Below are 12,569 nucleotides of genomic sequence, written 5' to 3' on the forward strand. Positions count from 1 at the left end.
TAAAAGAAATACGTGTCTCTTTTACATGACACACTCATCTTGCTATCTAAAATATTCTCTTTTTAGGCAGATACTGTTCATTCTCTAAGACCCTATCACAAACCTATCTTGCTTTAGAATGTGCTAGGCATTTTATATGTATTAAATTGTCAAATTTTATAAAAGAGGAAACAATAACTGAGAGGTTAACTAACTTAACCAAGATCATACATAAAAACTCTTACATTCCTCCTCCTTTCTCCTAGGGGCAACTTTCTTGAACCACTCTATGACTCATTAATCTTCCTGCTCTGAATTCCTACAACTCTTTTTATGAGCTGTGCCATGCAATTGAGCACTTAATTATACTCGTCCTCTTAGTGACTCTGGTTGTTTCATGCATGTCAGTCTCAGTATTCCAGCATCCCAGCGTCATCAGTGGGAGAGGACACAGTTGCTTCTTCTTGGAGCTGAGATTTTAGTAGACCCTTAATGATAGCTGTTGGTTTGAATAAAACAAAACTTTAAATCATCTTACAAAAGCTAACGGTGTGTCTGTACTGACAGTACATTTTATTTTATGGGCGAGTATATTTTGGCTCTGCTTCATATATTACCTTTGTGCATTTTTTAAAACTTAAATTCAGTTAATTAACATGTAGTGTATTATTAGTTTCAGAGGGAGAGTTCAGTGATTCATCAGTCTTGTATAACACTCAGTGCCCTTTTTTCATCTTTTAATATAAGATATATTTGTACATTACAGAGCATTTCTGTGGCAATTTGCAATAAACCTCACTACTCAAAAGGTAATCTAATCTTTTCTAATGTGGTTCTGTGAGAAAATATTCACAAAAACCATGAAGTTATTTTGCATCATATCAAAGAATCACAGATTCTTCAGGAATGATTTCTCAGGTGATAAGGAGTTTAGCAGAAGCTCAGACATTTTTGTTTTGCAGAAAGATATGTTTTATGGTTGTAATTATAACTTTCATGTATTTACTGCTTCTGATGTACTGGCCACTGTTGTAAACACGATCCCATGTATTGTATCATTTAGTTCTTATAAAGAACCCTGTGAGTTAGTGCTATTATGACCTTTATTTTACTCACTAGGGAACTGAGGCAAAGAGAGACTGAGTTACTCATTCAAAAAGACATAAAAAATGGTAGACTCGGGGCACCTGGGTGGCTCCATCAGTTAAGCGTCCAACTCTTGATTTTGGCTCAGGTCATGATCTCAGGGTCATGGGATCAAGCCCTGCATTGGGCTCCGCCCTCAATGAGCAGTTTATTTGAGAATCTCTCTCCCTTTACCCCTCTCCTTGCTTGCACTAAATAAATAAACAAACAAACAAACAAACAAGGGGCGCCTCGGTGGCTCAGTCGGTTAAATGTCTGCCTTTGGCTCAGGTTATGATCCCAGGGATCATAGTGCCGCGTCAGGCTCCCTGCTCAGTGGGGAGTCTGCTTCTGCCTCTACCCCTCCCTGCCACTCGTGATTTCTCTTTCTCTCTCTGTCTCTTGGGTAAATAAATAAAATCTTTAAAAAAATTATAAATAAATAAATAAAATCTTTAAAAAAATGATAGACCCATGATTTGGATCTAGGTAGTTTAACTGAAGAACTTGTGCTCTCTGTACAAAATGTGAAGTTACTCCCTAAAATAAAAGCATAAAACTATCCTCATTTAATGTTGAATTAATACACATTTATCTGCCTCCTATCCATTGCCCTATCCACAAGCATATTAATATTTGTTAGGAAAGTACGCCAGGATTTGCTTTCTGTTTAGAGGAAAAGTGGTTAATCATAATACCTAAATTCAGTATTTTGTAAACCCCATCAGACCCCCATCACCTTTTTTAGCAAATTAGTCTTTACTTTCTTGACATGAAATTCATGGATAATATAACCCACCTACACAAATTAATAGAAAAACATAAATGTAATGAATTGACTCTGATATATAAGAGAAGTAAAAGTAATTTATAATAGTATCTGTTTCAATATGCAAAGGCATTATCATGCTCACATTATAAGAAATGACAAAGTAGTTAGAAAGTTACACCTGTTGTTGTAATCACCATGGATGGAGACTGATATAGGTAGGTTTTACTTGTGACTCAAATACCCTGAGTAGCATTCCTCTTGGTGACCAAATGTCGGTTAAGTTCTGGAAAAGAAAAAGGAAGAGTTCCCCAAGATTGCCATGGCTCCGTATTTCTTCCATTGTAAAAAAATACATTTTCACCAAAAAAAGAAAGAAAGAAAAGAAATACATTTTCACATTTCTGCAACCAAAATATGTCTAATAAGCACTATCAGCCAGGTGTCAGTCATGACGTTATTGTCATTGCCTGAGCATGTGAGAACTTAGTTATTACTGATTTCATTCTGGACAAACTTTAAAGACCATCTGAAAAAGGGATGCAACTGTAGTTTGAAAACTTTCCATCAATCTCTTTGGAAGTCTCAGAAAAGTGCCAACATCAAAACTTAAATAATTGATGTCTTTGTCCTTGAAGAAAATCATAGATACAAGAGTTGAGCACCGTTTTAAGAAATATAGCAATACCGAAGTAGTTGAGCGTAGGGAGGATAATATTGTTTGGAAAAACCTGGATACTGACAACTCTGAGTCAAAAACTGTTGCAGAAAATTTTCTGAATATGAGGAAATTTTAGAAATACCCTAACAATTTATTTTGCTTTTGTTTTTCCTTTTATATATGTCCAAGTGTGATAGTTGATTTACATCTAAATAAAGTCTAAAAGAGCTTTTGAAAGATAGAGTAAAAATTATGTATAAAAATGCATTGTGTCATAGTTTAATTGGCAATATTTTTCTTTTTTTCTGTCTTGGTGATATTTAAATAATACTATATTTTACAATTGATAATGTCTTAAATTAGATAAAATGCCATAGTTTCCTTCTGGGAGTATTCACTGCATGGTAAAACAGTGCAAACATATTTCATTTTTACATGTAAAATGATGTTAAATTCCAGGCTCACATAAATAAATACAGGTGGTTTTCCCTCTCTGCAGTGGGACAGTTTTGTTGTTGTTAAGGACTTACTGTTGGTATATAGCATTCCTGACACTACCTAATGAAAGCGAATAACATTCTTTTTAATAGCCAAAATACACCTCCACAAATTTCTAATACACACCAAAGGAGGGTACATCTACTGAGAATCTGTTACTTAGTGGGCATGGTATTCACATTGATTTTTCACTAGAGGGAGCAACTGGTCTTTAAGAAAGCGATGTGAACTTTGGAATGGTCTTTCACTACAAATGAAATACTCCTGTAAGTTAAATTGAATCATAATCTTTCACTCCCATTATGCTGTAATTGTTATAAAGTAGTCTTCTCAAATAGGGCTTAGATTTGTTATGATGGCTTCTAATAATCAAATCAGGCCAAAATATCTCATAAGACCCTACCTACTCCAGCAAGGTCCCTACCTGTGTAGACTAGTCATGGACCTGGTTTCAAGTTCCTGCTCTGCCACTCACTGTTTAACCCAGGCAAGTCACTTCCTATCTCTGAGCCAGTGAATCTCTATGTTAAATAGAGATTGTTTTAAGATTTTATTTATTTATTTTAGAGAGAGTGAGAGAGCACGAGCAGTGAGGAGGGGCAGAGGGAGAGGGAGAAGCAGACTCCCCGCTGAGCAGGGAGCCCGAGGTGGGGCTTGATCCCAGAACCCTGAGATCATGATCTAAGCTGAAGGCAGACGCTTAACTGACTGAGACACCCAGGTGCCCCTAAATAGAGATTATGATACATACTTTACCAGCCTGTTAGGAAGATGAAATAAGATATGTGTAAAGTTTAGCACTGTAAGCTTTCAATTAATAAAAGGTAACAGTATTGTTTGTATTGTTTTATGCTAATAAAACTTACATATATTAAAATTAAACTATTGTACAAGGTTCAATCAGGCACTAAATTCCATTCTAAAAATTGTGTTTAGGATTCAGACAATAAAGACATCCATGTGTATTAGAGTGGTCAGTGAAAACTTCATCCAGGAAATGAGACTTGAATTGGACTCTGCTATAGGTAAGAACTGAACAACATGAAAAAGAGGTGGGAATGAGGGCATAGTAATCACACTTGTTTACTGCTCCAGCTATTTCAACATGCATTCTAGACCTGTACTGTCCAGTACAGCCACATGTGCCTATTTAAGTTTAAATTAATTAAAATTAAAAATTCAGTTCATCAGTCACACTGACCACATTGTAAGAACTCCGGAGCAACATCTGGCTAGTGGCCACTCTTGGAAAGCATGCATGGCAGGAAGTCTATTAAACAACGCATTTTAGACATACAGTATCTTCAGGTTGTGGGAAAAAGGAGGCTTGCTGGTACTAAAATGCCATTCCACAGTCATAGCAGGCCTATACTCTATAAAAGTCTTAAAGAAAAAAAAAATCACTTATTAAAATTCATCCTTTCAGTTAGCATTTTTTTTTAATTTTTATTTATTTGACAGAGAGAGCACAAGTAGGCAGAGAGAGAGAGAGAACGAGGGAGAAGTGGGCTCCCTGCTCAGCAGGGATCGTGGGATCATGACCTGAGCCGAAGGCAGCCGCTTAACTGACTGAGCCACCCAGGGGCCCCTAGGTTAATCATTTAAATAACCAATAAAATTTATGCTTAGTGGGACAAGCCTCTACTATACTTTTAGTAAAGTGAAATAATTTAAAATAAAATGAAAAGAAAATAATGAATGTGAAACAATTAATGAAAATAATTATGAGGAATTTTTATATCAGCGTGAGTCATGGTAATTTGCTTGGTACAATACCAAAAGTGGACAGTCAAGCCATTTAATAAATGTGACTTTTATATTTGAAAACATCTCAAAATCCTAAGGTTAAGAAATTTCCTCCAAGGGAAAATATTTCTATGCATTTTCTAGATAGTATGAAGTTCAGATAAGTAGCTAAATCCTTTAAATATTGTTCCCGTGAATTTGTGTTGCCCTGTTCCTTAAAACTCCAGAGCCTCGTATATAATCTTACAAAAATAGTGTAATTTTGTTTTTGTAGAGTCCCAAGGTCAAAAACCTTTTTTACAACAGTCAAACTTCCATGATAAAAAAAAAAAAAAACCAGTCCTCTTGTTTTAAAACAAGTTTCATCTAAGTCATTTACTGCTTTCCACATAAAAATTAACTCAGTATGAAAAGTGCATAATATGGTATCTAACTTGATACTTTGGTTGTTATAACACTTCATCTGTTAGCTGAGAACTCTGACTTATGGATCCTTTGGCTCTAATACTATATTGCAACTTCCTTTGGTTTGTAAGCAAGCCATACTACGCACATCTATTTTTAAAATGTGAAAACTTGATTTGGAAAGAGACCATCATTCATTCATTTGGCCACTAATAGAAATGTTCTCAGCCCTGGGGCGCCTGGGTGGCTCAGTCGTTAAGTGTCTGCCTTCAGCTCAGGTCATGATCTCAGGGTCCCGAGATCGAGTCCCACATCGGGCTCCCTGCTCTGCGGGAAGCCTGCTTCTCCCTCTCCCACTCCCCCTGCTTGTGTTCCCTCTCTCGCTGTGTCTCCCTCTGTCAAATAAATAAATAATCTTAAAAAAAAAAAAAAGAAATGTTCTTATCCCTTCTATGACATAGGTAGAATTTACCTTACTATACAGATTAGGTAATCTCAGGTCAAGTGACTTGCCTAAAGTTACCTAGCTTGTAAGTAATGGAGTATGGATATAAACCCAGTTTGCCTAACTTCAAAGCTCTTCCTACTCTGCCATGTTGCTTTTCTGATTTCTCGAAATCTTTAACAGTAACCAGGGAACTCAAGGACTGCTGCCTGTTTCCTGATAACTTTTTTCTAGGGTTTGTGTCTTCTGTAGCACCCAGAGGACTTTTATGCAATGTTGGCTACATTGATTGAACGATTCCACATTGAAGGCTAACTTATACAGCCATGGGAACTTGAATATCTTAATCTAAACAGAACTTATGGCTTTTAGGAGACAAGTACCCTCAGTGGAAGCATTTATTAAATGTGGGACAGATTTAAAAAACAATACCTCCTGCTACCACTGATATTTCTAACTTAACAGCATTTCCAGATTCTTACATGTGGGGCTCAGAGATTTCAATTGCTGATGAATGAACTCAAGGATAAAAGAGCTCTAACCAATAAGTATTTCACTAGTTTTTACTATTCTATACTCAGGAGGAAGTTTTAAAAATAGAAGTTTGTTTTCAGGAAATACATTAAGTCCAATTTGGAAATGATTCTTGATAATTCATCCTAAGAAGAGAGAGGAAGTATGCATCCTTCCTACCTAATATGTATCTACCCATGTTGGAAACCTTTCCCTGATTTAAACAACAGAGGGAACGTCTTAATTGCTTACTTCTCTCTCAAAGAGAGAACATTTTCACAGTTCAACTGCAGTGAAATTGTTGATTCAGTGCTGATGGAACACCCTCAGGAAGAACCCAGACCCAAGCAAGAGCCCAGACAGCTTGAGGAATGGCTGAAAGATAAGGCCATTAGTGAGCGGGGATGGTTAGGTAAAATCGAATCTGATGGCTAAGCGCCTTGTTTGTGTGTGAGAGAGAGTTATTATTCTATGTGCATAATATATAATAGATATATGTTTTATTTTTATCTTATTTAAATCCAATTAACGTATAGTGTATCATTAGTTTCAGATATAGAGTTGTTATTCATCAGTTGCATATAACACCCAGTGCTTATTACATCACATGCCCTCCTTAATGCCCATCACCCAGTTACCCCATCCCCACACCCACCTCCCCTCCAGCAACCTGCAGTTTGTTTCCTATGATTAAGAGTCTCTTATGGTTTGTCTTCCTCTCTGATTTTGTCTTATTTTATTTTTCCCTCCTTTCCCCTATGATTATCTGTTTTGTTTCTTAAATTCCACAGATAAGTGAAACCATATGATAATTGTCTTTCTCTGACTTCTTTCGCTTAGCATAATACCCTCCAGTTCCATCCGTGTTGTTGCAAATGGTAAGAGTTCATCCTTTTTGATGGCTGAGTAATATTCCATTGTGTATATATAGCACATCTTCTTTATCCATTCATCTGTTGATGAACATCTGGGCTCTTTCCATAGTTTGGCTATTGTGGACATTGCTGTTGTAAACAATGGGGTGCAGGTGCCCCTTTGGATCACAACATTTGTATCCTTTGGGTAAATAGCTAGTAGTGCAAGTACTGGGTCATAGGGTAGCTCTATTTTTAACTTCTTGGAACCTCATACTGTTTTCCAGAGTGGCTGCACCAGCTTGCATTCCCACCAACAGTGTAAGAGGGTTCTACTTTTTCTGCATCCTCACCAACATTTGTTGTTTCCTGACTTGTTAATTTTTAAATATGTGTTTTAAAATCCTGTGACCGATAGAGCATATTGGAGGTTTTTAAACAGGGAACTGACATGGATGTGTCAGAAAATAACAATTTTTTTTTTCTCAGCAATCTTTATTCAGTTCTGGGGGGAATGCCTCCCTTCCCATGCTCCTGTCCCTCTAGCCCCTCTCACCCCAGGGCTCTGTGGGATTCAGTGTCCTCCTCTGTTGAGAGTAGGTCCTGGGGCCCAGAGGCGTGGTCTGAAGAATATTCAGGACAGCTGGTCCCTTAGTGGGTATGCTGGTCTTCTCTGTTGTGGGGAAGAAGTAAGGTGGGCAGAAATACTGCCCACCAGCACTCAGAGCTCCATTATCTCCCCAGCTTGGGTTGCAGGGTAGTAGGGGGTGGGGGTGTCCCCTAGCCTCAGCAGCTGGAGGGCCTTGGGGATCAGGTTCCCAGGGTAGTGCCAGAGAAGCAGCTCAGAGCAAGGGCTCCTGAGTGGGGGCAGAGATGGGGGGAAGTCATGGGGAAGCTGCAGTAAGGGGGGTCATTGTGCAGGCTGAGTCCAGGGAAGTGGGGGGCCATGTTCTCTTCAGAAAGGAACTGTTTGCACAGGGTCTCCTGCTCCTCCTCCAGGCGCCGCTTGGTGCTCATGGGCACAGCTCTTCGGAGAGGGGAGCTCACGTCCCGGGTCTGGGGCATCCCTGGGTAGCACTGGGCCTGACCTGGGGGGCCTCATTCCAGCAGCTGCTGCAGGATCATAGAAAATAACATTAACTGCTACATGGAAAAAGGCTTGAAGGTTGTACGACTAAAGGCTGGGAAACTAGTTTCAAAGTGTTATAGTAACTCAGGCAAAGATTGATGAAAGTATCTTTAGAAATGTGGTGGTGGGGCGCCTGGGTGGCTCAGTCGTTAAGCGTCTGCCTTCGGCTTGGGTCGTGATCCTGGAGTCCTGGGATCGAGTCCCGCATCGGGCTCCTTGCTCAGCGGGGAGCCTGCTTCTCCCTCTCCCCCTCTCCCTCCTTGTGTTCCCTCTCTCGCTGTGTCTCTCTCTGTCAAATAAATAAAATCTTAAAAAAAAAAAAAAAAGAGAAATGTGGTAGTGACAGAACAGAATATTTAAGAGAAATAATAAAAGAATTGACTGAAACTAGGTATGAAGATGAGCAAGGAGTTTGTTTCTGTTTGGACAACAGGAATGAGTGGAAATGTGAGTGAGCTATGGAATATAGGAAGAGAACCAGATTATTACCAGGTTATAATGGGCAGGAAGACATCACCAGTTCAATTACAGACAAGGGGAGTTTCATTGTGAATCTGGGGCAGCCCATCAGAGATATGGGAAAATAGATTTGGCCATTTGTAGGTCAGGAGAAGAGTAGGGTTGTTCTGTGAAAGGGAGGTATATGCAAATGACCTCCAAAGGCCAAAGGAGCCAGAAGACCAAAGAAACAGGCTTACAAGTCCAGCTTGACTGGAAATGGTTTTTATTAAAGGAACTTATGGATAAAAGCATGTCTTGGGCTGCCACAAGACAAGCAGATCTCCACAACCCAACCTCCTTTAAGACCTCTTTTATAACCCTAGAGACTAGGAGTACATGTTGAGGGACCACTCAAGAGGAGAATGTTTAAGAATAGTCATATCTCCAGGGCAGATCATGGATATTCTGCCCTGAAGGTGTACTTAAGTGTGTGGAGGAACAAAAGAATGGGGGGGAGGGGGAGGAGGGCATGCTCAAGAAGGTTTCAGGTCACAAACTGGTCATCATGGCAGATTTGTCCAAGATGGCATTAGTCTGATTCACACCAGGGTCTACAGATAGATTTGGAAGTCATTAATATATAGGTAATGAAGGATAGTTGGAAGAAAGGCAGGCAGGGACAAGGCCCCCACCCCCGTCCTAAGAGGAAAACTACCCTTAAAAGGAAAAAGACCCCATGCTGTTATTCTAGGCTTTACTCAGTGCCCTAGCTTTAAGTCTTCCTACTGGAGGACTTAAAACTTGTATGTGACAAAAAGGAAGGGAATGGCCTTGGACATCCTAACCCAGGCCTGGGGGCCAGCTCAATAGCCAGTGGGATATTTAAACAAAGTGCTTGATCTGGTGGCCTGCGCTGGCCAGCATGCCTTAGGGCAGTGGTGGCCACTACCCTCTTGGTCCCCAAGGCTACAAAACACCACCCTGGAAGGAGCCTTCCACCCTTTCCCAAACAAACAACTACCTGATAGGTAGATGAGTGTGTGGACAAAAACCTGATTGGGTGACAGGTTCTTGGGGGTTAATCAGATTAAAACAGCCCACACCGAAGAGCCCATAAAAACCCCTGGATTTAAACACCAAATTGGCAACCCAACCCTCTCGGGTCCCCTCCCTCATTGGGAGCTTTGTACTATCACTCAGTAAACTTTGTTTTACTGTAGCTCAATGAACTTCGCTTTGTTACCCACCACTCTTTGTCTGGTCTTCCTCTTCATTCTTAGAAGCGATGTGACCAAGAACTACGTGCACCGAAGGACAAGAAATCCTGTAACATAGGTGATAGTTGAAACTATCAGAGTGGATGAGAACACAAAGACATGTAGAAGAGAAGAAAGGAGACCCAAGAGTCGAAGTCTGTGGAACACTGACATGAGAAAGACAGGTGAGGTGGGACAAACAGAGGAATTGAAAAGTAGGCATTAGTGATAGGAGAAGAACCGGAAGAGTGTTGTCCTAGAAGGCAAGGGAAGAATGGACTTCAGGATGCTAGGGTTCAGAGGGTGCAGTCATATCAATGAGACAAAGACTGGGAAGGAAAGTTCCTGAATTGGGTAGCTGTGAGGGAGAGGGTTACAGAATTAAAGAATGAGTGAGAAATGAAGAAAGTATAAATAGCCTGAAGCCAGAAGGGAGAATATAGGGAAAAAGAGGAGACATGAACATAACAAGTCCCTACCCTACCCACCCCCAATCTTCATTACCAATTACCATTGCAGAGCGAAATAACTTGTGCAGAACATACCCTCTTAGAACCCCAGGGTATGTTGAAGTGAGTAGAATATTCACCAACTACTTAGGGGGCACTTCCTGTAGTGAATATGGTAAGTGTTGAGGATTCCAGAATAGATCTTGTTCTTGCCCTGAAAGATTGTGCAGCAGGATGGCTGCTGATTTGCACATAAATCATTACACTGCAGTTTCAAAATGGGAATGTTAGGCATATTTTACCAAGTATAATCTGAACACTGAGCACAGGAATAAAGACCCAGCAAGTGCCTGGGGGTTAGGAGAGAGCTACCTAGAAGAGGGAAACTTGAGCTGGGACTTGAAAGAAGAAGAAAGGTGAGAGAGAGGATGCTAACAGAATGGGAGATGGGATGGGAAACAGCCCAGGCAAAGGCAGACAGGAGGGAGGAAGCCTGCTTGTGTAACAAGTGTAGACAAAACAGGGTGGCTGGTGGGGAGTAGGGGGTAGGGAAAGGGAGAGGAGAAGGCTGGAACGTGGGTTGGGCTGTATTGGAAGTGCTTTGAGACTCACTATCTGCTGTCAGTGTCCTACTGAACTCTGACAGTGTGCATTTTTTTTTTTCTATTTAAAATTTGCTGGCTTCCTTCCAAATTTTTAATTGGGTCTTTATATAAAATGAGATGAGATGCAACATCCTAATTAGTCAACAGTAGAACAGGAACCACAATACAGAAAATTTAAAAAAACAAAACAAAACAAAACAAAACAAAAACAGCCTTAAAGATTTAGACAAGGTGAAGCTGTCTAGGTTTTCAGAAAGCAATAATATACCTCCTGAAAGCTGATTGATAATGGTTTTCAATACTATTAGTTTCAGTTATTTTTTTTAACACATTGACTAAATCCTAGAAGAAAATAATTTTAATCCAAAGCTATAAATCGATTTACCTAAAGGGAGAAAGAAAATTGCAAGTTGTCATTTTATTTCCATTCTAAAAATAGCTAAAACATGATCATCATTACAAGCCTCTCTGAAAATAGAACTTCATTAAATGGGACTCCACTGATGAAAAATTTTCCATAATCTCATCAGTTTTACTTTTGCTTAGCAAATCTTCTGTTCATGGTTATTGTAAACCAGTGATAAACATGGTATATTGGAGTTATGTTTACAATACTCAAGACAGATAAGCCCTTCCATTCAACTTCATCCATCTTGGAAACATTTTTTCGGTAAAAAATATTTCTGAAATCCCTAGTATGTGCGAGGAACCCATTTTAGGTACTGGGAACATAGCTTTGAACAAGACATTCCAAATCACTGCCCCTTAGGAGTTTACATAATAGTGTGCAGAGAGACAATAAATATGAAAACATATAAAAAGATATTTGGGGGGGACCAATAATTGCTCTAAAAAAGTCAGTGAAAAGAATGACTGGGCTAAAGTAATAAATAAGAAAAGGTCTTTGTGGAGGGGATATTAGAGTTAAACCTGAATAGTGAGAAGGGGATCTACTGGGAAAAGCATTGTAAACAGAAGAACCAACGAGCAGAGCAAAGACTGAGACGAATCTAATCAACAAAAGGAAGAGAAATATTGTAAACATAACTCCAATATACCATGTTTATTACTGGTTTACAAGCTTTACTTAGGAGGTAAGATCAGAGAGATGGGGTAGTCAAGCCATGTAAGGCTTTGAAGGCTATGAGGAAGCTAGATTCTAGGTGGTAACAAGAATCTGAGTTGTTGCTAGGGTGGTGGTGACATAATTGGATTCATACTTTGGAAAAGGCATTTGGCTATTGTGTGGGGATCGGGTGGGGAGGAAGAGTGGAGGCAAGAAAGCCAGTGAGGAAGCTGCTGCAGTGGCTTGAACTAGGGTTGTCACTGTAGAAATTATGAGAAGTAGTAAGACTAAGGAAATGATTTGGATAGGCAAATTAGAACTATTGGTGCTCTGCCCATATCCCCTTGGCATTCACTATTTCAGTGCATGCTGAAGGCTTCCAACTGCCTGGCCAGAATCCCAGCTTCCTCACCTCTGCAGTGGAGAACAATTCTGATACATGTTCTACACCATCTTCTCAAAGGACCCAATAGGCTCTGTCCATTATCAGTAACCTTGTCCATTATCAGTAATCCAGCTGTCCTTATCAGTAACCTGCTCATCATCCACTATATTGGCTTCCTTCCTTCCTTCCTTCCTTTCTTCCTTCCTTCCTTCCTTCCTTCCTTCCTTCCTTCCTTCCTTCCTT

The 12,569-nt window shown here is 39.7% G+C and overlaps 1 long non-coding RNA gene and 1 pseudogene across 2 annotated transcripts in view; one reads left to right on the forward strand and one right to left on the reverse strand.

Annotated features, from left to right (window-relative positions):
• The first annotated feature begins 3,824 nt into the window (after positions 1 to 3,824).
• Positions 3,825 to 12,569, forward strand: part of LOC118000587 — a 28,995-nt gene continuing 20,250 nt past the window's right edge. The window contains exons 1-2 of one of the 2 annotated variants that reach the window (XR_004676505.1): positions 3,825 to 4,057; positions 9,846 to 10,006. This is a non-coding gene — a long non-coding RNA (uncharacterized LOC118000587). Of the gene's footprint in view, positions 4,058 to 8,440; positions 10,007 to 12,569 lie in introns of those variants that run through there. The other variant, XR_004676504.1, reaches the window with a different exon arrangement.
• LOC118000585 lies at positions 7,480 to 8,145 on the reverse strand (annotated as a pseudogene).

The sequence above is a fragment of the Mirounga leonina genome, unplaced genomic scaffold (genome assembly GCF_011800145.1).
Source record: "Mirounga leonina isolate KUSES-001 unplaced genomic scaffold, KU_Mleo_1.0 Mir_53, whole genome shotgun sequence".
In the NCBI taxonomy this organism is placed as follows: domain Eukaryota; kingdom Metazoa; phylum Chordata; class Mammalia; order Carnivora; family Phocidae; genus Mirounga; species Mirounga leonina.